The 24227-nt window shown below is 46.6% G+C and overlaps 2 protein-coding genes across 13 annotated transcripts in view; both read left to right on the plus strand.

Annotated features, from left to right (window-relative positions):
- Positions 1-10181, plus strand: part of TMEM229B (transmembrane protein 229B) — an 80031-nt gene extending 69850 nt beyond the window's left edge. For 7 of the 10 annotated variants that reach the window (XM_075129645.1, XM_048852294.2, XM_048852296.2 and 4 more), the window contains one exon: positions 6376-10181. The gene's annotated coding sequence lies outside the window, so the exon portion shown is untranslated. The remainder of the gene's footprint in view (positions 1-6375) is intronic. The other 3 variants (XM_075129641.1, XM_075129642.1, XM_075129643.1) reach the window with 3 other exon arrangements.
- Positions 1-24227, plus strand: part of RAD51B (RAD51 paralog B) — a 788206-nt gene that overhangs the window by 68939 nt on the left and 695040 nt on the right. The window lies entirely within an intron of this gene.

The raw sequence follows: 24227 nt of genomic DNA on the forward strand, positions 1-24227 counted from the left end.
CACGCGGCTCCGGAGCCACAGGTTGGCTACCCATGTTCTAGAGGGTGGGCCAGGCACAGAGGTGGATAATTCTGTTTTAGCTCAGCCAGTAAAGATTCATGCTTTTTGATCCAGTGCTCTCTGCTTCAACCCCCACTGTCAACAACCCACGCAGGAGCATCATGTTATGTGCACATCAGTGGGATTAGCTTCCCTTTTCTCTAAGTTGCCTAGGGCTCAATTCACCCAGAGTCTGCCCTCCTGGCACTGAGTCTTACGGCTATCCAGTTGGAGAGGGATTACAGTGGCACAAGATGCCCTCGGTCCCTGCTCTACCAGGAGCCCACAGGCAGCTAGCACAGCCCCCAAAGTAGACAATGCTGCTTTGGAAGGGCCAAAGCTAGGGTAGCTGGGGATGCATTGATTAGTTACTGACCTGTGGAGCCCCTGCTGCAAATGGAAAGTGGTCCTTCTCCGGTGGAGTGCCCAATGAATATGGCAATGCAAAGGCTACCTGTCCTTCCGCAAGGGCAAAGCCCTCCTAAAATGCCAATACTTGCATTGTCTCAGAGAAGGAGGGGAATCTCACATCTGTTAAGTCTCCTGTTTCCCTGGGAGACTCCTAGTTCTATGAGTTCCCCACTGAGTGTCTGAATCACCTGGGGAAACAAGGAGGCTTAAACAGGAAGTGGGGGTGAAATGCTCCATCCTCAAACCCTCATCTTTATGGTTTTAGCTAGGTTGCTCTGGTTTATGGATGGAGCAACTTAGCTGAGACCTTAAGGACCAGAGGTGGATGGGGTAGTGTTCACCCTGACCTCATGTCAGACCTCGGAGCTGTTCATTTCCTGTGTGAAGCAGGGAAGGGCTTTCACAGGGTTAGCTGGGGCTGTAGCGAGATGAACAGCAGGAGTAGAGCCAGCAGTGATTGCAGAGCAGGGGCTGGAGATAGAGTGACCAGATGTCCCGATTTTATAGGGACAGTCCCGATTTTTGGGTCTTTTCCTTATATAGACTCCTATTACCCCCCACGCCCTATCCCAAATTTTCACACATGCTGTCTGGTCACTCTAGCTGGAGATGGCATCTATGATTCCAGCTGTCAGAGGAGATGGACAAGTGCGTCTGAAACAGCCCAGTAGTGATGGAGTCTCCCACTGAAGGAACTTGGCTCCTCCTGCTTGGGGCTTGTTTGGAGTCTAACATTATTAATGGCATTAATGTGGCATTTTTCTTGGTTTAGCTGAAGGAATACAGTTCTCATCCCCTCACCCTGGTGTCTGGGCTCCTCGCTCCCCCTCCATTAGTGGCTTTTGGCATTTCTGATATGAGACACTCCATCAGACTGCCAGCCAATACTATTTTTAAACAATAAATCCAAATGTTTGACTTCAGTTTTTATTTATGCTTCAGTTTCATTAGGACTTAAAAGACACCTAACTATCTAGTAAAGTTATTTATTTTTACAGATGTTATAACATGCCTATCATGGTTGGGGTGGTGAGCAACTGTTACTGCATGAGGGAGCAGGAGTGGAAAATAAAAACAACTTGTTCATTAAAAAGACTACTTATGCAGATGAGTCCTATGCATATTAAATATGCAAACTGCAACATTGCATTATTTGCATAAAACCTGCAGATAGCTGGGTCATCGGATTTACCAGACACAGGGATATACTTTACACCCACTTCTCCAATGAGGGAAGTGGAACTAATCCCTGGAACAGAATGTTCCCCTCCTACCGTTACCACCTGGGGTGGACTCTCTTTTCCATAATGGCTACCCCATTCCCAGCATAGCCACCATAATCTGGAACAGGCTTTCCCTGGTGTTTTGTTTAGAGTAATAATACTACTTAGTCTTTTTGTGGCATCTTCCATTTCAAGGGATCTCACAGTGCTTTTCACACATTAAACCTCATGTCAGCCCTGTGATATAGGTCAGTATTATCCCCATTTAACAGGGAGTGAAATTCAGGCATAGAGAGTATTGCTCACATGTGGGAGCAGGGGCCCTCCAAGCCTCCCAAAGATCTTTTCAGCATTGGAAAAGTGGGCTTATCTCTGCCCATCTCCAAAAGATTCTAGATTTGGAGAACAGACAAATTCCATCCCATGAAAGTCCTGGGATGAGGGAGAAAGGCCGCCTGACTTCGGACACATGGAGCTGAGTTGGGAGCAATTTGCTACTCATCTCTCAGCTTTTTCCATCTGAAGACTCAGGTAAGGCTGGGTGAGGGCTATTCAAGATACTGCCAATTGTTTTTCATTTATCCAGTACTGCTTATTGGGTAAAATTCTGAAGTACTCACTCAGGGCCAGATTGACTTCAATTAAACTATGCTGATTTACACCAGCTGGGCATCTGGGCCTCAGACTTCAGTGGGGACTTAGCTTGAATAAGGGCTGGGTGAGAACTTCATGTGGTCAACCATTATAATTAAATGTTTCTAAAGAGCCCACCATTGTAATCCCTTGGGCCCCTGCTGAATGTTGATTAACTCTTAACCAGTATACATTTAAACTTCTTAATCCAGTCCAATCTTGCCCATAGAAAGACATTTGTCTCTTGATACAACAATGGTACAATTAGTAGCTGTTCTTGACAGTTCACTTTTACTGGCATTTCCCTAGTATTCCTATCCGCTGTGTGGTATAGTTTGTTTTCTGAACCACAATACTGCATTGTAGCTTACATATTCTGAATTAGCTTTTGTTATATTTTCCCAGTAATGTTTAATTGCTGTCCTATTAACTATTTCCATTTATTTGTATTTAATCTTTATATTATGGTAGTGCCCAAAGACGCCAGTTACGATCAGGGTCACATTGTGTTAGGCACATGAGCACTGGAAGCTCCCTAGAAGTGAGGGGCCACTGGCGCCTGAAGTCCCATCCCCCTTGTTCCCCCAAAGCCCCGCCTTTGCTCCGCCTTTTCCCATGAGGCCCTGCCTCCTGCTTTCTCCTCTCTGACTCTTCCACCTCATTGCTTGCCTTTAAGGCAGGTAATAAGCTGGAGGGCATAGCCTTCCCACTTTTAAAAGTGATGGGACAATGGCCCTCTGCCTGCCGCCCCCAGCTAGGTGCTGTACAGATACATACGAAGACACAGTTGTTGCCCCAAAGATCTTACAGTCTAGTGTTTATGCCACTTCATTACCAAGTAGAGTTGTACATACTATGTGGCTAGCTTCAATCCAGGGGTAGGCCAATGTAATCCCAGGAAGAAAGGCTGCTGCAGGGAGATTGTGGCAGTGTGAAGACAGCTAGGATACAAAAAGCACAAAACAGCTGGGATTTAGTGTACTATGTAGGGCAGATAGCACTTATAAAACCTGGGGCTCAGAACATTTTGATGTCTGCTCGTTGAGTTACTGCATGACAAGCCAGGGTGTGAATCTACAACACACCAGTTTGCCGCATACCAAGTCACCAAGTGGACATTGCTACTGTGCAGTGAAAGTCCCCGAGTGTAGCTAGTTGCTGTGCTGTAAATTTGCTGTGTAGACAAGAGACACGTTCTTGCTGCGAGAGTGGAAGGAAGAGCTTTGTCTTCTATACTAGGTGTCTCTATGAGGTTTTTGTTGTTTTATGAAGGAGCTCTGTATATCCACCTTCACAGTGACCTTCCCTGCATTTAAATGGGTGCTTTCCACTTTTGGACATGGTAACTGCTGCATATAACTTCCTTGTTTCTCTGCAAAGCCTCCTTACTCTAATTCCTGGGCCTGCTTTAGAGGTTGTCTGTACATTTCTGGTTCTGATACTGTGTTAGACACACTAGGCTCCCGGAACAGGATCAGCTATAGGAGGTTGCCCAAGGCCCTGCATAGTTATCAAAGTTTACAACTGAAAACATAGATATCCAGATTCTGCATCAGAAAAGGGCTACACTTGCAGCAAGCTCAACATAATTTGTTGGTCGGCAAAACTGGCAAACAAAGGGGACAGCGAATTTATAGCAGGGCTGTGTCTGATTCAAAACAAGATAGCTGTGCCCATTGTGTCTGCCAGCCCACCTCATCTTCCTCAATGGAGTACTCTCAGGTGAAGATTTTGAGTTGGGGCAACCAGCCAGGTTAGTGGATATACTGTGGTGACCATCTGCTCTATCAATTCATGTTGTTGCTGTTACTGAGCCCACTATATGTCACAGCTTCTGTTGCTGGATCACTCACCATCTGCAAGCAGGAGCTGTTGGTCTGTTTCTCTACCAGCCATACTGGCAGTCTATCATGGGCACTGTGATGGGACATGCTCCCATCCCTAGCAAACTTAACCAGTGTCCCTTCACTCAGGCGGTGCCAATTAGGTGCACCTGCCGAGCATGCGCTGCCCAGAAAAGGGGAGCTTACAAAGGTGAAGCTGGCCAAAGAAAAAGTGGGGAGTTTACACAAGAGGAGAGGCTGGTAGAGCTAGCTCTAGGCAGCAACTGGCCTTCCTGCCACCCGCCATTTAGGGTAGACAGATACTCTAGCCCTGAGAGGGGCTCTCCATCAATGCCCTACAGCTGGACTTGAGGAGCAGCACCAGGGACTGGAGGTAACTGGAGTCAGAAAGGACCCTAGGAGTGAGCTTGCCCAAGAGTGGGGTTCTGGAGAGGATGCAGGGGCAAGAGATGATGGCTGAGCCCTGGCTGACTACAGGCATTTAAAGCTGGATATATAAATCCTTATTTAGGCAGCTAAATAAAAGTGGGCTGCTTGCTGATCAGCTGCAGGTTCCACAGACTTCAGTGGGATTTGGAAGTGCTCATACTTCTGAAAATCAGGGCACAAGACACCCCTATTTAAGAGCCTAAGTTTAGGCACCTGAGTTTGAAATTGTCATCCTGTGTTTGCGTTAGAGTGTCTGAAAAACTGAATGTAAGCAGTTTTCTCTATCCTCTGTGAATCTGTTTGTCCTCCATAATTAGTTTCAGCTGAGTCTGCCTATATGCCTACAGGGTAAGGGTGCTCTGCAGTCTCTGCAATGAGGGAAGACATCTGCTGTATGGTAGTTCTTCCCTCAAAAAAGGAGTTTAACAGTGGGCAGGGCTCATATATGCAGGCCCATTTTTGTATGTGCAAACTGGAGAGAACCTGAATCAAAGCCCAGCATGTAGATCTAGATTAAGATGACAGCTCATAGTTTAAGAGGGTCTGTAACTAGCTGAATCTGAACACATTAGCATTGGGGAAAGCTGCTATTCATATCTGCGTTTGAAATCTCCACATTTGGGGTGTTTGGTTCCTAGTATGCAGTTAGGCCCTTGGAAAAGAGATGTGGTTTGGACACACGGATGGAGTCTGCATCAGGGGCTTTGGTTCAGGCTCCTCTCGGGGGTAAATGTATAATTCTTTTCTGCTTCATCTCTAAAGGAGGAGGAATCTATGCTGCTGGCTTAGGGGCATCTTCCAGTGTCTTTGCTATGGGCTTCATTCCCCTCTTCATGAGCTTAGGGGATGTATACTATCGTTAATGAGAACTATGTGCACTCGCCTAAGGGAGAACAGACCAATCTGAATTCCCAGATTCATTCCTCTTGTTGGACTGTTCTTGGGAGCTTGAATATGGATAGAGTCTTTATACTGAATATCCCATTAGGGATACAACAGTGTATTTTCCACAAAGTCCTATTGCTACTCAACTTCAGCTGGTGTCTTAAATGTGCTAGAAGGGGAGATCCTCCAAGGGAATTACTATGAGCACAGGGAACTCAGTTTAACAGGGTAGATAAGACTCTAGCAGGAATATGGTAGGGATACTGCTGCAAAATGTATGGGGCATCAGATTGGATGATCCAAGTGGTCTTTTCTGACCCAATCTGTCTGACTTTAGGAATCCCCATTACAGAAACAGACATGCTAATCAATGAAGCAGGGGTATTATGCTAGTAACATGCAAAACAAGCTTCCTTGAGCTGTAGGGAAACAGCCTTACTACAGGTTTCAGAGGAACAGCCGTGTTAGTCTGTATTCGCAAAAAGAAAAGGAGTACTTGTGGCACCTTAGAGACTAACCAATTTATTTGAGCATGAGCTTTCGTGAGCTACAGCTCACTTCATCAGATGTGAAGTGATGATGAACATCTGATGAAGTGAGCTGTAGCTCACGAAAGCTCATGCTCAAATAAATTGGTTAGTCTCTAAGGTGCCACAAGTACTCCTTTTCTTTTAGCCTTACTACAGAACATGGACCAATGACCTAGCTGCAAAACCAGTTTTTCCTCAGCCTCATTGGCTAGAATAAAGTTTTCCCAGTTATCCTGTCTGTCCTTAAATTCTATGACTCTAAAATGTCTCTCAAAGCCCTTGGTGCCAGAACTAAAAATCCAAACTCAGTTCCATTAACAAAAGAATTTGTCCAGCATTTTCCTGCATGGTAATGAGACATCTTTATCACTTTCCATCTAGCCTCTTCTACCAATGTCACAGCGTAAGGAGAATCTTCTCTGCTAATTTAATCAACTCAGCATGAAAGCAGAGAAGAGAATTCAGCAACAAATACTGTAAACAGACAACAAAACTCATCTACATCTGACAGATGGGTACATGGATTAGCAGATAGCAAGATATTTTAGCTGCAGAGATATTTAACAGCGGGATATTGGTCTGGTTCTTCAGCTAAGGGAGACTGGAACTAGCATGGTAGTCATAATGATGTAGCGTGACACAATGTTGTTCTTAAGCTCACAGGGAAGGCAGCACTGCCCTGGCATTGCACTTTTGATAAAGACAGTGGTGCCTTTGAAGCTTCATGAATGGTGAAGACAGCACTGTCCCTGGCAGCATGCTCTGAGCAATGGCTGTGATTATCCTATCACGGCATTCTCAGCAAAAGCAGTGGTTACTCCTGGTGCCAAAGGCAGTGTGGCTCATGGCGCTACCATGAAGGTAAAATTGCTCCAGCACTGTGTTTTTGGCAAAGGCTGCATGTGAGCTTCTGGCTTCCCACCTCGACCATAAAGCAGTTTTAAATCTTAATTTTGGCTTATGCTGTGTACAGCCAATTAGCCCCCCATTTCCTTTAACCTTCAAACTCGCTGAACAAGCAGTTTACTTTCATAGCTTCAATTCCATTCTTGATCTTCTCTTCACTCAACCAAAATTCCTCTCGACAAGGCTTCTGACCAATTTGTGGCTGGCCTCTGCAACATTCTCATCCTCTGTTTGCCTGTTTTGCTATTAGCTGCCCTTTACAAATAGAATGTCCTTCCTGAGGTGACCCACCAGGAGCTACCCACTCCATATTCAGGTGCTTCAACAAACCAGCTGATTAACTGATCTATTTCACTTATTTATCCTATGAGTGATCTGTTTATTGTGAAGGAGTCAATTGTCACAGGGGAGGGAAATAAGAATACTGGAACTGAAGTGGGGTATGAGTGTGAAGGTATATAAGAACACTGTGTGGGGGTGAATTTTCTGTGTTTAAATTAAATACAAATAACCAAAACAACACAGACAAACATGTAGCAGAGAAGTCGTGTTCCTATCCTGCCCCGGCTCACTCTGCTTGTATGTTGTACCTTTTTCCTCCTTGGTACATTGTGTTCTTTTCCTCTTCGTTATGTCTGTCCCCGTCTTCGGGGCAGGGACTTTGTCTTCCTCTGTGTTTGGAAAGTGCATACCACATTTTGGGCACTGAGGCAATAGAAGGACATACATAACAGACACCCCCTTCTTCGGTGACCTCAAAGTTAATGGACATTTTTTTGTCAGACTGATTAATTTGCTATGCTCCATTTGACCTCTTTGCAGCTATGTGACTTCCCCAGTACAGCAGAGAGGCCATGTCTACACTACGAAATGAGGTCAAATTTATAGAAAGTGGTTTTGTAGAAAGCATTTTTATACAGTCGATTGTGTGTGTCCCCACACAAATGTTCTAAGTGCATTTAGTCGGCGGAGTGTGTCCACAGTACCGAGGCAACCATCGACTTCCAGAGTGTTGCACTGTGGGTAGCTATCCCACAGTTCCTGCAGTCTCCGCCGCCCATTTGAATTCTGGGTAGAAATCCCAATGCCTGATGGGGCAAAAACATTGTCGCGGGTGGTTCTGAGTACATATTGTCAGGCCTCTCCCTCCCTCCCTCCATGAAAGCAACGGCAGACAATTGTTTCGTGCCTTTTTTCCTGGGTTACAAGTGCAGACGCCATACCACGGCAAGCATGGAGCCCGCTCAGCTCACCGTCACCATATATCTCCTGGGTGCTGGCAGATGCAGTACTGCATTGCTACACAGCAGCAGCTCATTGCCTTTTGGCAGCAGACAGTACAGTATGACTGGGAGCCATCCTCGTCGTACTCCAGGGTGCTCTTTTAGCCGACCTTGGTAAGGTCGGTCAGGGGCACCTGGGCAAACATGGGAATGACTCAGTCAGGTCATTTCCCTTTTAAGTTTTGTCTCATGGCGATTCAATCCTGCCAGCAGTCCTACTGCACCGTCTTCCACCGAGCACCCAGGAGATGACGATGGCCAGCAGTCGTACTGCACCGTCTGCTGCCAGCAAGATGTATAAAGATAGATGAAGTGAATCAAAACAAGAAATAGACCAGATTTGTTTTGTATTCATTTTCTCCTCCCTCCCTCCGTGAAATCAACGGCCTGCTAAACCCAGGGTTTTGAGTTCTATCCTTGAGGAGGCCATTCTGTTTCTCCTTGATGCAAAGCCACCCCCTTTGTTGATTTTAATTCTCTGTAAGCCAACCCTGTAAGCCATGTTGTCAGTCGCCTCTCCCTCCGTCACAGCAACGGCAGACAATCGTTTCACGCCCTTTTCCCTGGATTGCCTGAGCAGACGCCATAGTACAGCAAACATGGAGCCCGTTCAGCTCTCCGCAGCAGTTATGACCATTGTAAACACCTCGCGCATTATCATGCAGTTTATGCAGAACCAGCACCTGAAAAACCAGGCGAGGAGGCGACAGCAGCTCGGTGATGAGGACATGAACACAGATTTCTCTAAAACCGCGGTTCCCAGCAATTTGGAGATCATGGTGTTACTGGGGCAGGCTCATGCCATGGAATGCCGATTCTGGGCCTGGGAAACAAGCACAGAGTGGTGGGACCGCATAGTGTTGCGGGTTTGGATGATTCCTAGTGGCTCCAAAATTTTCACATGTGTAGGGCACTTTTATGGAACTTTGTGACTTGCTTTCCCCTGCCCTGAAGCACAAGAATACCAAGAGGAGAGCAGCCCTCACAGTTCTCAAGCGAGTGGCGATAGCCCTGTGGAAGCTTTCAACGCTAGACAGCTACCGGTCAGTCGGTAATCAATTTGGAGTGGGCAAATCTACTGTGGGGGTTGCTGTGATGCAAGTAGCCAACACAATCATTGAGCTGCTGCTATCAAAGATAGTGACTCTGGGAAATGTGCAGGTCATACTAGATGGCTTTGCTGCAATGGGATTCCCTAACTGTGGTGCGGCTAGATGGAACGCATAGCCCTATCTTGGGACTGGACCACCAGGGCAGCCAGTACATAAACCACAAGGGGTACTTTTCAGTGGTGCTGCAAGCACTGGTGGATCACAAGAGACGTTTCACCAACATCAACGTGGGATGGCTGGGAAAGGTTCATGATGCTTGCATCTTCAGGAACTCTGGTCTGTTTAAATGGCTGCAGGAAGCTACTTCCCAGTGCAGAAAATAACTGTTGGGGATGTTGAAATGCCTATAGTTATCCTTGGGGACCCAGCCTACCCCTTAATGCCCTGGCTCATGAAGCCGTACACAGGCACCCTGGACAGTAGTAAGGAGCTGTTCAACTATAGGCTGAGCAAGTGCAGAATGGTGGTAGAGTGTGCATTTGGATGTTTAAAGGGTCGCTGGTGCAGTTTACTGACTCGCTCAGACCTCAGCGAAACCAATATTCCCATTGTTATTGCTGCTTGCTGTGTGCTCCACAATCTCTGTGAGAGTAAGGGGGTGACATTTATGGCAGGGTGGGAGGTTGAGGCAAATTGCCTGGCTGCTGAATATGCGCAGCCAGACACCAGGACGGTTAGAAGAGCACAGCAGGAAGCGCTGCACATCAGAGAAGCTTTGAAAACCAGTTTCATGACTGGCCAGGGTACTGTGTGACACTTCTGTTTGTTTCTCCTTGATGAAAACCCACCCCCTTGGTTGTCTCTAAATTCCCTGTAAGCCACGTGCCCTCTCCCCTTCGATCACAGCTTGCTTGCAAAGGAAATAAAGTCACTATCATTTAAAAAACATGTATTCTTTATTAATTGATTATAAAAATAGGGAGATAGTTCACAAGGTAGCCCGGGTGGGATGTGGGAGGAGGGTAGGAGGGAAGGAAAAGGCCACTTTAAAACTTCTTGAATGACAGCCTTCTGTTGCTTGGGCTGTCTACTGGGGTGGAGTGGTTGGGTGCCCGGAGCCTCCCCCACCGTGTTTTTGGGCGTCTGGGTAAGGAGGCTATGGAACTTGGGGAGGAGGGAGGGCAGTTAAACAGGGGCTGCAGTGGCAGTCTGTGATCCTGCTGCCGTTCATGAACCTCCACCAGATACTGGAGCATATCCATTTGATCCCACAGTAGCCCCAGCATTGCCTCATGCCTCCTCTGATCTTCCTGCCACCACCTCTCCTCACGTTCATCGGCCACTTTGCTGTACTCTGCTATTGTATCCCTCCACACATTCTGCTGAGCTCTGTCAGTGCCAGACGACTGCATGAGCTCAGAGAACATTTCATCGCGCGTCTGTTTTTTTTCACCGCCTTATCTGAGATAGCCTTTGGGACGGAGGAGGGAGGCTTGAAACATTTGCAGCTGCTGGAGGAAAAAAAGGGAGTGAAGTATTTTAAAAGATACATTTTACAGAACAATGGCTATACTCTTTCACAGTGAACAACACTATTCACATTACACAGAACATGTGATTTTGGTACAAGGTCGCATTTTGCATCTTATATTGAGTGCCTGCGGCTTTGGTGTTAGAGATCACACACGCAGTGCCAGGCAACAGAATTCGGCTTGCAGGCGGCCATGGTAAGCCACAGTCTTTCGGCTTCTGCAACCTTCATAATAGCAGCGCCCTCTTCTCCCATACCAAGCAAAGCACGTTGAGTTGGCCATTTAGTGCTGCGGTTTTCCTGTTAACGTGCAGCAGCAAAAACCAAACTAACCCCCCCCAGATCCAACTCTCTGGGATCATCTGTTTACCCCTCCCTGCACCGTGTGGCTGGTATCAGGGAAGATCCCTGCTAGCCAAACACGAACAGCTCAGCACCAATCCCCCGCCCACCCCCACGTGGCTAACTGTGGGGAGGGTTTCTTTTCAGCCACAGGCAAGTAGGAACGTCCCCTTAATTAAATTCCCCTATTTCAATCAGGTTACCATGAATGATATCACTCTCCTGAGGATGACACAGAGAGATAAAGAATGGATGTTGCTTGAATGCCAGCAAACACCAGGACCATACGCTGCCAGGCTTTGTCATGCAATGATACCAGATTACTTGCTACTAGCATGGCGTGGTAAAGTGTCCTACCATGGAAGACAGAATAAGGCTGCTCTCCCCAGAAACCTTCTGCAAAGGCTTTTAGAGTACCTCCAGGAGAGCTTCATGGAGATGTCCCTGGAGGATTTCCACTCCATCCCCAGACACGTTAACAGACTTTTCCAGTAGCTGTACTGGCCACGAATGCATCCCAAGTCCTCAGGGCTACTTAATCATTAAAAACGCTTGCTTTTATAACGTGTATTATATTTAAAAAGGTACACTCACCAGAGGTCCCTTCTCCGGCTTTGTTGGGTTGGGAGGGTGTTTCAGTCAGGGTAATAAAAAGATCCTGGCTGTCGGGGAGAACAGTGTGCGGTGTGCTCTCCTCAAGCTCGTCATCCTCCTCCTCATCTTCCCCATCCACAAAATCCTGAGGCATGGCGGAGAGTACCCCATCATCAGAGTCCACGGACAGGGGTGGGGTAGTGGTGGCGGCCCCCTCTAGAATTGCATGCAGCTCAGCGTAGAAGTGGCATGTCTGGGGCTTTGTCCTGGAGGGTGCGTTTGATTCTCTGGTTTTCTGGTATGCTTGTCTGAGCTCCTTCAGTTTCACGCAGCACTGTGTTGCATCCCTGCTGTAGCCTCTGTCCCTCATGGCCTCAGAGATTTTTTTGAAATGTTTTGGCATTTTGTCTTTTGGAACGTAGTTCTGATAGCACGGATTCCTCTTCCCATACAGTGATCAGATCTAGTACCTCCCGTTCGGTCCATGCTGGAGCTCTTTTTCGATTCCGGGACTGCATGGTCACCTGTGCCGATGAGCTCGCCTGGCCAAACAGGAAATGAGATTCAAAAGTTCCCGGGGCTTTTCCTGTACACCTGGCCAGTGCATCAGAGTTCAGAGTGCTGTCCAGAGCGGCCACAATGGTGCACTGTGGGATAGCTCCCGGAGGCCAATACCTTTGAATTGTGTCCACACTAACCCTAATTCGAAATGGCGATGTCGATTTCAGCGCTAATCTCATTGGGGAGGAGTACAGAAATTGGTTTTAAGAGCCCTTTATGTAGAAAAAAATGGCTTAGTTGAGTGGATGGGTGCAGGATTAATTTGATTTAACGCTGCTAAATCCGACATAAACTCATAGTGTAGACCAGGCCAGAGACTGTGCAGCTCCCAATGGGCAGAAGGATTTGCATGTAATGTTGTTAGAGTGATTTCCCTAAACTCAGCTCTATTTTCCATCTGTTGTGTGCTATTACTTTCACAGGACACACAAGGAGGTGAGATGTTGGCCGGGCACTACAGAAATCTCTTGGGTCACCACGCTGAGCACTAGATAAAAGAACCCTACTTAGTCCAACAGAAAGATACTGTTTTGTGTGTGAGAACTCTTTTCAAATTGGGTTATTTTTGCCTTAAAGCCCCAGTGATTCATTATAGGATTCTGCAGTGAGTGATTTTGGGCTTTGATGGCTGAGCTCCATTCAGATTTAACACAGCACATGCAGCATACACTGCCAAAAGATGATAGTTCTTCATGTACAGTAGGTCTCCTAGGAGATGATACGTACAGGGCCAGCATAGCAGAGGGGTAGCATTGGGCTGCCTCTATGGCTCCCGAGGACGGTGATATACTGTTACAGTGCAAACATCTGTAAAGCACAGGGCATTCCTGAGGGGGGGTCAGCAGTTGACTCTCTGATACTGAGAGGTAGGTGAACCCCTCTGATCGCTCAGTGGAATTGTATCTCAAATGCCAGGTGACTTTTATAGTCAAATCATAAGCATTAGTCAAATAGCTTGCATTTCTGTCGTGTCTCTCATCCCCAGCTTTTGGCACAGCCTCACTTAGATGAGCAGCTCTTACTCACGCACACAGCCCCTTAGTCCCCCCCTCCGGATTCCAATGGGACTATACACATGAGTAAAGAGTACTTGCCCCAGCAGAGGTTTGCAGGAGCAGGTGCTTTTTGTACAGTACAGTAGTACGACGCTACTATTGAAATGCAGACATATCTGGTGAAGACGTCCTCATCACCTGGCCAGCACATAATACACTGCGCAATACAGGCAGGAAAGGAAATGCAGCAAACCTCTACTACTGCATGAAATGCCATGGGATCATTAATGCACACACAGACAGGCCAGAAAGGAGCTCAGTTTTTAAGATGTTCTCAAAAAACTCCAGCTCTGCATGACATTCAATTTATCTGTTTCAGATAATGAAGGATTAAAAGCTGAATAAACCCCACTGGGATATGAGCTTCTGGTTCCACAAAGTCTCAGTATTCCTATCCTCAGCTCACTCCCTTAAAACACCTTCAGGCTATCACACCTGTTAACCAACCAGGCATCAAGTCGAGGCTATGCTATAACATGATCTTGCTTCTAATGCCTTGTTATTGAAAGACATTGCAGGACAAATTCTGGCAATTCTGGCATTCTTCAGGACCAGATTCTCCATTGCCCTGCATCTTATATAGTCATTTACACCAATGGCAAGTGGGCCTAAAAGGCTACCAAATTGGAAAGGTAATAATGATCCATACCTACTTTGCACTAATGTACTTGATGACACATGGGGCAGGGCAACCGAAAACCTAGCCTTCAGTGGCTATTCAGTCCCAACTTTTTGACTTCACTGAGAGTTATGCCTGAATAAGCACAAAGCAAAAACTAAGGCAGGATTTCAGAATTTAATTCAGAGTGCTGAAAACTGAGCCAGAGAAAGAGCTGGTTTCAGCAGGTGCATCTCAAAGCCTGCAAAGCCCTATCCAGAGATCAGTTTTCAAGCATTATGGAGCTATGCGCTGCAGCTGACTCTCACATACAAAATGCCCCATCATCTTTTCCATGTGCACAACTTAATACCAATCAAAGGTAAGTGGCAGGAAGCGTTAATGTGTAGGGATGTAATAAATATGGTTAGGTAACCTAGTGAGCATTATGGGGGGCTGTAAGGGCTTATATATAAAAAGCTCTAAAAAGACCACAAAAATACCTAAAATAACCCCATTCCCCCTTCACTGTGCAACAGCAGCCCTGTGCTACAGACATGCTATCCCCCATGTACTGTAAGAGGGTAAAATTAATAATGAATATAGGGTTGGATGTCTGTGGGTCAGAATGTGCTATCCTGGCACCTGCCCCCTTATTGGCTAGTAGCAGCATTGCAGTATTCCACATAGGTGTGGCAGACATCATGGGTAGGATGACATGAACCAAACATTTATTTCTAAATTACTGCTAGGTAAAAAAGCAAAGCTCCCAATGTTGCAGAAGTCGAGACAGGTCCAAACTGCAGAATTTGGATCCAGATCTGAACTTCTTCAAATTTTGGATGGCTGGGGCTGGGAGTTTAGTTTGAGCCCACCTCTGGGGAGAAGTTTGTTCAGAATCAGTCTGATAATATCCTGGTCACTGGTGCCATTGGTCATCAGACACAAGGTATCACCACTGTTGCCCTTGTTGTACCTTAGCTAAAATAGTGGGGCTAGGAGTGGTGGCAACACCAGATTTTTCTCTCTCTTTTAAATAGGAGGAAGAAGAAAAGTGTTAGACTGGGTGGAGTCTGGGGCAAGTAGGGGTGGGTTCATAGTAAGAACCGCCTGTATGGGAGGATGAAGAAGCTGACCTCCACCACAAGTATGTCTCCCGTTTTCACTAAAGCACGTTACATTTATGTTATTTATAGATTTAGATTTATGACAAAATATACTTAAAATGTGCCTGTCCATTACTCTAGGCACTTTTGGCAGATATTTAGGAGAACAATCCAACTAAGATCCACAGCTAACCCACAACACTACTCAAACCCCAGCCAAAAGCTTCATCCAAGCGAACCAAACATCAGCCTTCCTCAGGCGCTCTGGGCTGATGACAGGGCTCTCAGCCTCTTTAGTGGCTCCAGAATTGCTCTTCAGAGACAGCACGCCTGCTTGCTTACTGATTTTGAAGCAGCTCTGATGTGCTTTGCGGAGGATTTCACAGCTCTTCTTGATGAGAATGGCCCACGGGAAGCAGGGCTTGGAGGATGGGGGAGCTATGGAGCAAAAATGGAAGGGGGAAAAATATGTGTGAGTTACGAAAGGGACATAGATAACAGCTTGGGGAAGGCTGCTATGTCATTTCACAATTGAAAGAAATGAATCTGTTTTTCCTAGCAATTCAGAAAAAGGAGGATGAAAAAATTGTTTAGGTTTATAAAATGTTAACTGGATTGGTGGTATTTATACTGCACTATTTAGCTAATGGTCCCACAAAATACTACAGAGTTTGAGGTTTTCATTCTTTGTAGGAAATCAATGTTCTGGTTAATGGAGAGATTGTGGCACTTGCTATCTGGGAAGTGCCAAGTCTCTATAAATAAGGCAGTAGAAGCCAAAAATGATCAGTAGTACAAGAGGGAAAATCCATTCCTTGCCTTGACTTGAAAACCACTGCCCCCACACTATTTCAGTCTCTGTTCCCTCCACATCTCAGATGATACACATGAGTCCTGAACTGCAAAGTACCACCCATTTTTCAGTCCTTGGAACATGACCACAGCTCTTTCAATGCACCTCTGTCTTGTCCTACAGCATATTCTACTAGCCAGTCCTTGTTTACGAAGGGAAATTGGGAAGTCTATGATTTTCTTTTCAGTTGACATTCATTTACCCTCCCAGTTTCTTTTCTCTCTGACCACTTGGGAAAAAATGGCTGAAATAAAAGATTAATGTGTTTATCTCCTATATTACTAAGCCCCCAAAGGCTTGAGTCGGTTCACACCAGATTTACATCTGTGTAACTCCATTTATTTCACTGGACTTTCTCCTGATCTACACCAATGTAAGTGGAAAATCAGGCTGTTATATTTTAACATATATTCCTCATTTAAAAAAAACAGTTTCAGGAGTTAAAAATAAACTAGTCTCACCCTCCTCCTTCCATCTCCCAGCCCTGGTGATTTGTATTATAACTTCAGGCCCAAATCATCAACAATTGCTACTGATTTTGGGTGCCTCAATTTTTGGATCCCCAGGTGGGGACATTTTAAAACCTGATTTTCTAAAATTCTGAAGTCAGTGGCAGCTGGACATGCTCAGCACCTCTGAAGAATTAAGCTTAAAATGTCTCAAATGGAGGCACCCCAAAAGAATGGTCCCTTTTGATAACTGGGGCCCTAGTGTCTGGTACCAAGTTCCAGCTGAGAGGAGGGGAATACCCTCAACTACCAATGAAAGCAGCTGAGACCTTCTGCAGCTGCTTTTGTGTGGCTATGGGGGGACAAACACAGCCAAGGGCAGGACTGCCCCTTCAGAAGCCATGCTTGCAGTGGGAAGAAGAAGCCAGAACAGCCACATACAGGAAATCATTTGTGCAGAATGACTAAATCCTCTGTTGACTTGAAAGTGCCTTTCCTTGTAGAAGCCTTTAATCTGTTCCATTTCCCACTCTCTGGTTCCATGTCCCAGTCCCCTAGTCCCATATTCAATTCCAGTCTGCCCTTGGGTCCATGCCCCAGTCCCACACCCTCCTCAGGCTCTTTTTCCCAATGCCCCACCTCACTCCTTTTCCTACTGGCTCCTTGTCCCCTTGCCACCCCCCAAGGCCCAGCTTCTTGCTCCTCTGCATGCCATCCAGCCTGCTTCCTCCTCCTGGATGTCTGGGCCCCAGCTGGGGTAGCACTGAGAGCATATGTAAGACAGGCTCCCTACTATCAGTTCCTGTGGCCTGTGCCAAAGTGGCCCAGAGCAGCCAGGAGGTACCAGTATATAAAAAAAATCCTGCTCAGCCCCTGCGACCCTGGGATGGAGCATGCTCAGTGCAGAAGGAACCACTGGAGAAAGTTAGCTGCCACACCAGCACGTTTCTACTGAGCGTGTATGAATTGAGAATTTTTGGCAGCTCACAACTTGGCTAAATTTGAGCAGATTTTCACAGAAAGAGCAAAAGGCACAAATAGGACTACATTAATGCAAACTAGGTATCTTTTAGTCCACACTAGGAGTATCTACATGGGGCAGATAAAGCACAAAATGTTAGTGCACGCTGCAACTCACACCCCCATGGTCTGCATTATGGGGCTGTGTAGACAAACCCTTAGCTCCCTTTGAAAGAGAATTCCAGAGTTCACAATAAATGCAGAGTCAGTGCACTACAATGAATTGTACAAATCTCAAAGCAGATTAACTCAAAAGGCTGCGAATTAAATCCCAGTGTAGATAAGTCGGAAGCCATCTTTGTCTGTGCATAGCGTTCCTTCCAAGTTTTGTCATGGACTAGTTAGGAGAGGAGGACAGAAGCACACAAAATATCTATTTAAGCTGCAATCCTCCCAGTATTTAAGGGCTGGACACCTCCCCCGTAAAAAATCCGGAGCACTGGATTTTATGTCTAGCACTGCTATTGACTGTGTGACCTTGGGCAAGGCACTTCACTTCTCTGTGTCTCTCAGTCTTCCCATCTGTGAAATGGGGGCCATGATATCTGCCTAACTCACAGGGGATTTACTCGGCTTAATTAACTAATATTTGCAAAGCACTTGGAGGTTATTTGACAGAAGAAGCTATAGAAGGGCAAGAAATATCATTTAAGTCCAAGTTCTATTGGCCAGACTTTCCCCCTCCACTTTTCATCTCCAGGAGAACAAAGGCTCTGTGACATGGTACATGGGCACTGCTTGCTTCCCAGTATACAAGAGGTTAACTCCAGCTTCCCCTGCCCCATTCCTTGTACAGGTATCAGGAGATGGGCTATAAGAAGGGATGCTGGGGAGGCAGAAGAGGGAAGTATCTGTGAGAGAACAGAGTTAGGCTGGTTCTGTTATTTTTGTTTTTACATAAAGTAGGTTGTTCTTAATGCACGATTATAAAGATTTTCTCCCTCTCACAAGAAATCCTTGGTGATTATTGTGCTGTCATCCCACCAGTTTACAGCCTCCTCATCTAAGAGGACTTTAATACAGAGTTATAAAAAGCCTGCAGACATAAATAAGGTCTGCTGCTGTCCCTTTAATCAAAAAAACCTAAAGGAAGTAGGAAGAAGCTTTTGGAGGGCAATCTGCTTAGAAGAGTAAAGGCTAAATGTGGAATAATCCTTGAGGCCTCTTATTTAGCCTGTTATGCTTTGGCCAAAGAGTAAACACAACTCTCCCTCTAATCAGTAGTCCTTCAAAGCTGTAACATGTGAGTTGGTCGGTCACCCTGTGTGTACAACGTGCATTTTCTTGTCTAGCAGCGGCAGCTGTTCTGGTTTGCTTAAGCAAAGGGGCAGGAGATACAAAAGTTCTTTTTTAAGAAAGCAGATAACTAATGAGAAATGCAAAACTTATTTTTGGGGGAAGATGCAAGATGCAACTTAATAGTGATGCACTAAACAGTGCACAACCCATACTTCCAGTCCTCTGCACGTTGGGGTGGAAAGCAGGGATTTTGGGAACTGCCCCATCCGGAAAAATCTGTTTCTTTAGGTCCCACTTTGAGAGGCATCCCTATTACTTATTTTTTGTACTACCACAGGGCCTAAGAGCTGTAGTCCTGGACAAAGACCCCATTGTGCTAGGTGCAGTACAAACTCAGAACCAAAAAGAACAGGAGGACTTGTGGCACCTTAGAGACTAACCAATTTATTTGAGCATGAGCTTTCGTGAGCTACAGCTCACTTCATCAGATGCATACCGTGGAAACTGCAGCAGACTTTATATACACACAGAGATCATAAAACAATACCTCCTCCCACCCCACTGTCCTGCTGGTAATAGCTTATCTAAAGTGATCATCAAGTTGGGCCATTTCCAGCACAAATCCAGGTTCTCTCACCCCCTCACTCCCCTCCAAAAAAAAGGGGGGTGAGGGTGTGAGAGAACCTGGATTTGTGCAGGAAATGGCCCACCTTGATTATCATGCACATTGTGTAGAGAGTTGTCACTTTGGATGGGCTATTACCAGCAGGAGAGTGAGTTTATGTGTTGGGGGAGTGGAGGGTGAGAAAACCTGGATTTGTTCTGGAAATGGCCCAACTTGATGATCACTTTAGATAAGCTATTACCAGCAGGACAGTGGGGTGGGAGGAGGTATTGTTTTATGATCTTTGTGTGTATATAAAGTCTGCTGCAGTTTCCACGGTATGCATCCGATGAAGTAAGCTGTAGCTCACGAAAGCTCATGCTCAAATAAATTGGTTAGTCTCTAAGGTGCCACAAGTACTCCTTTTCTTTTTGCGAATACAGACTAACACGGCTGTTACTCTGAAACCAAAAAGATGGTATCCCAGGGACAATTGCAGCCAGGGGAAGCCCTGGTGACATGGCTCTGCTGGAGCTGTACTGCTAGGCAGAGGAGGCGGGATTCAGGGTCTTGTAGCTGGGGTGCAGGGATAGAGCCTCCCTGCACATTACTGGCCTCCTGTGGAGATGTGCAGGACTGGGAATAGATCTGCATCTCATTCAGGAAGGATAGCTGTAGGGAGAATACTACTCTTCCCTCATGGAACAAAGTGGATTCCTTTGTGGAATTTTTCATTCTCGTAGGTAACCTCTGGTGGGTTTTATCCCAGGAAAGCTTGATCTGGCCTGTAATGATTTCCCAGGACAGGAGAATGTATTTTCTCCTCCATAAGAATGTGCTAGGTATCAGTCAAATAGTCCAGTTCTTTGGAGATGTCTATTTCTAGACAGCAAGAATAAACGGGAGAATGATCCATCCTGTGCATTTTGTGACTGAACTGGTTTTGGTCTGCCTACACCAGGTCTGTTTCTGCATTGACATGAATAAACTGAATAGCACTGGTTCGTGCAAAGGCAATGGGAGTACTCTCGTGAACAAGTGCTAGGCAGCAGGAGTCAGAGCTGCAGAACTGGGCACTTAGTAAGCTCTGGGGTAGGGACTGTGCGTCTTCTGAGCATGTGCTTAAGTGTTCTCCTCCCACACTGTATAACTCTAAAGAAATAATGAATAAGTAGAAGATAATCTTGAGAGATCTAATGAATAGAGACTCTGAGATTTACCTTTGTTTTTCAACTGGCTGAATAATCTGAAACTTTTTGCTACTGTGTAAAACTGTTTGCTGAAGATACATGTGGCAGGCTGCCTTGGGTTACCAAGAGAAACTGTTGTGCTGATTCCTGTTCAGGAATTTGCTGAATGGGTCCTGTCCTTTACCTAGCAGGAGCCCAGCAAAGTCATCCAAATGATGAGGGATTTACACTGACAAAAGCTGTTAAGTATTCTATCCTCCACCATTCACATCAGGTTAATTTCCCACTGGTTTGCCCTTAGGCATGCTAATTACTATTAAATTCTTGATGGTAATTGATCTGCTTGACATTAGAACACTTTGCTCCTTCAAAATCTCATTTGTTGTTGCTGTTGTACTTTGTTTCTTTGTGACAATCTTCCTCTGGAGCCTCAGTTTAGTGGAAGCTCCTTGAATGAGTGCAGTGAGACTCGATGTTCATGCAAGTAACTCTCAGCTTTATTATCACCATTTTATTATTTGTATTCCAGTTAGGGTGACCGGACAGCAAGTGTGAAAAATTGAGATGGGGGTGGGGCGTAATAGGTGCCTATATAAGAAAAAGCCCCAAATATTGGGACTGTCCCTATAAAATAGGGACATCTGGTCACCCTAATTCCAATAATAGCACCAAAGAGGCCCCAGCCAAGATCAGGGCCCTCTTGTGCCAGGCACTGTATATATACATAGTGAGAGAGAGTCCCTGCCTTGAAGAGTTCACATTCAAATAGACAGGAAAAAAGGTGGGAAGGGAAATATAGGCATGGAGAGATTAAGTTACTTGGCCAAGGTCATACAGCAGGCACAGCTGATATTATCATAGAATCATAGGGTTGGAAGAGACCTCAGGAGGTCATCTAGTCCAACCCCCTGTTCAGAGCAGGACCAACACCCACTAAATCATTAGAACAGGAACAGGCAAACTTTTTGGCCTGAGGGCCCCATCAGGGTATGGAAATTGTATGACGGGCCATGAATGCTCACGAAATTGGGGGTAGGGGTGCGGGAGGGGGTGAGGGCTCTGGCTGGGGGTGCTGGCTTTGGGTTTGGTCCAGAAATTAGGAGTTCAGGGTGCAGAAGGGGGCTCCGGGGTGTGGTGTGTGGGGGGGTGAGGGCTCCGGGGTGGGGCTGGGGGGTTTGGGTGCAGGAGGGGCTCCAGGCTGGGACCGAGGCATTTGGAGGGTGGGGGGAGATCAGGCTGGGGCAGGGGTACGGGGGAGGGGTGTGGGCTCTGCGGTGGCCAGAGACGAGGTGTTTGGGGTTTGGAGGGGGATAAGGGATGGGGCAGGCTGTTGGGGTACTGGGCGGGCTGAAGGCTCTGACTGCAGGTGCAGGTCTGGGGTGGGGCTGGGGATGAGGGGGCTCTGGGCTGGGATTGAGGGGTTCAGAGGGCAGGAGGGGTTCAGAGATCAGGGCTGTGGCAGGGGATTGTGGAGCGGGGGGCGCTCAGGAGTGCAGACTCCGGGCGGTGCTTCCCATAGGGCTGAAGCCTCAAGATCCCTCTCCCCGCAGTGCAGAAGCCCCTAGCCCCACCGTCCTGTTGTGGAACTGAAGCCCTGAGCCTTGGACCAGCAGGGTGTGCCTCCTGTGGGGCTGCAGCCCCAAGCCCTCCCCCACTCTAGCAAGGCTGAAGCCTTGAGCCCCAGCATGCGCACCCTGGCTCTTGAACCTCTGAAGATTATATGTGGCTCAGAGGGTCAGTAAGTTTGGCCACCCCTGAGGTAGACAAACACGTGATTTGGTACACAAGGAGACACTGCTGGCCAAAACCAGGCTAGATTTGGCAATTGTAGAATGAATATAAAATAAAAATGGCAAACCTTTTACCTCTTGACAGCCAGGCACCTCTAGCCTACAGGAATATAGCAGCTCTCCTTGACTCATGGGCATATCAGAATTTATTATTCCTTTTGGCTACTAGATTAAATTATTGTGCATGCCATATTATATGTGGAGCTGGCAGCACTGCCTATTATTACAGTTCCCCAACACTTCCCATTATAAGACCCTCTTTTCAGTTGCTTATAATTTTGCTAAAATTTGGGCTAAAATATTTCATACCAGCTAATTTATAAGCTGATCTCGTGAGTATGATTATGTCTCCCTTTAGTCACTGGTCCTAGCAAGTACACAGCCTATTATTGCTACCTCTTAGCCATACCCCTGTCTGCCCCCCCGGATCTGGCAGCCAGGACCAGCGGGTGGGGACCCAGAGGGCCAGGCCCCAGGGCACTGGAGGCCGGCAGCAGAGCCCTGGCGAAAAGCTGAGGGTGCTGCAGCATGCCCTGCACCCTCATCCCTGCGCCTATGCTTGTAGGTAAAGGAGTTCTCTTTTAGCTTGAGCATTAGGGACCTGTGCTTTTGTTGTTGAAGGCCTGAGGTTCCATGCCTACTGATGACCATGGTGTCTGTATGTGTATGTGAACTTAGTTTGTTTTGCACACCCACATAGGGCCAGAATAAGGGGGCCCTAACTGCTGGAGGCATATGATTATGTCAGAATCTTAAGAAAAACTTGAAAATCTGACCCAAATGTAATCAACACAGTGATATCTGCCCACAGCTGCAGATGGCCTGGAATAGTAGCTCTGAGAGGGATGAACTGCCCTATGCATCTTAATGGGGTATTAACTGCAAACTTCACTGCTCTGGGAGAACCCTGCCAACACCACCTTACACTGGTGTGGACAGGAGGAGAAGAGTGCTATAAATCCAGCCCATGCCCCTTGCAGATACCCCTATATACTGGGGTAAATACTGGGGGATTTGCTGCTGCTGCTGCAGCTATCCTGCCTTTCTGGAGGAAGAGAGAGAACGCTGCTTCTCCTGAGGTGAGGGGGAACTCTGCATCTGGAGAAGACAAGGAGACCTGTGCTACTGCCACTCTGGGAGAAAGGGGGGGCCCTTGTTATTGCCATGCCAAGTGGGCAATGGGGCTGTGATATCGCATCCCAGATTGCCTTAATCTGGCCCTGGGTATCTCTATACCCTGCCCACTCCACTGGAATATGCAAACAGCTTTCCCTCCCTTGTCCAACCTTTTTCATTGCAAGTCCATCTTAAAGTCCATTTTTGACTGCAGACTTTTTTACTACACTAGGTGGCACTCTTTCTCCATTTCAGAGTAGCAGCCGTGTTAGTCTGTATCCGCAAAAAGAACAGGAGTACTTGTGGCACCTTAGAGACTAACCAATTTATTTGAGCATAAGCTTTCGTGAGCTACAACTCACTTCATTGGATGCATGCAAATAAATGCTCAAATAAATTGGTTAGCCTCTAAGGTGCCACAAGTACTCCTTTTCTTTCTCCATTTCATCTCCCATCTCCTTATTCTGCTAGTTACTATCTAAGGCTGTATCTCTGTATTTGACACATTGCGTGCTCTTTTACCTATTCCTTAAATCCTCTGTGGTATTTCTCATTTAAGACAACTCCTTTCTTTCTTAGTGTGAACTCCCTGTTCCATTCACTTTTTTTGATTGTATATTTGTTGGCTTTCTCATGGCTAAGGCTACATTTTAGTCACAGGTATTTTTAGTAAGTCATTGACAGGTCACGGGCAGTAAACAAAAATTCACAGCCCGTGACCTGTCAATGACGTGTGCTATACCCCTGATTAAATCTTGGGAGTGGGGCTGTGGGTGCTGCGGGGGGGGTGAGATCTGGGGGGGGGGGGTGTCATGGGTGCTGGGGGAGTGCGGGTGCTTGTGAGGGGCAGCCCGGGGAGCTCCACGAGTGCTGTGGGGGAAGGGCAGTCTAGGGGGCGCTGTAGGTGCTTGGGTGGGAGCAACCCAGGACCCCAGCTAGTGCTG

This window comes from Caretta caretta, chromosome 6 (genome assembly GCF_965140235.1).
Source record: "Caretta caretta isolate rCarCar2 chromosome 6, rCarCar1.hap1, whole genome shotgun sequence".
Taxonomy (NCBI): domain Eukaryota; kingdom Metazoa; phylum Chordata; order Testudines; family Cheloniidae; genus Caretta; species Caretta caretta.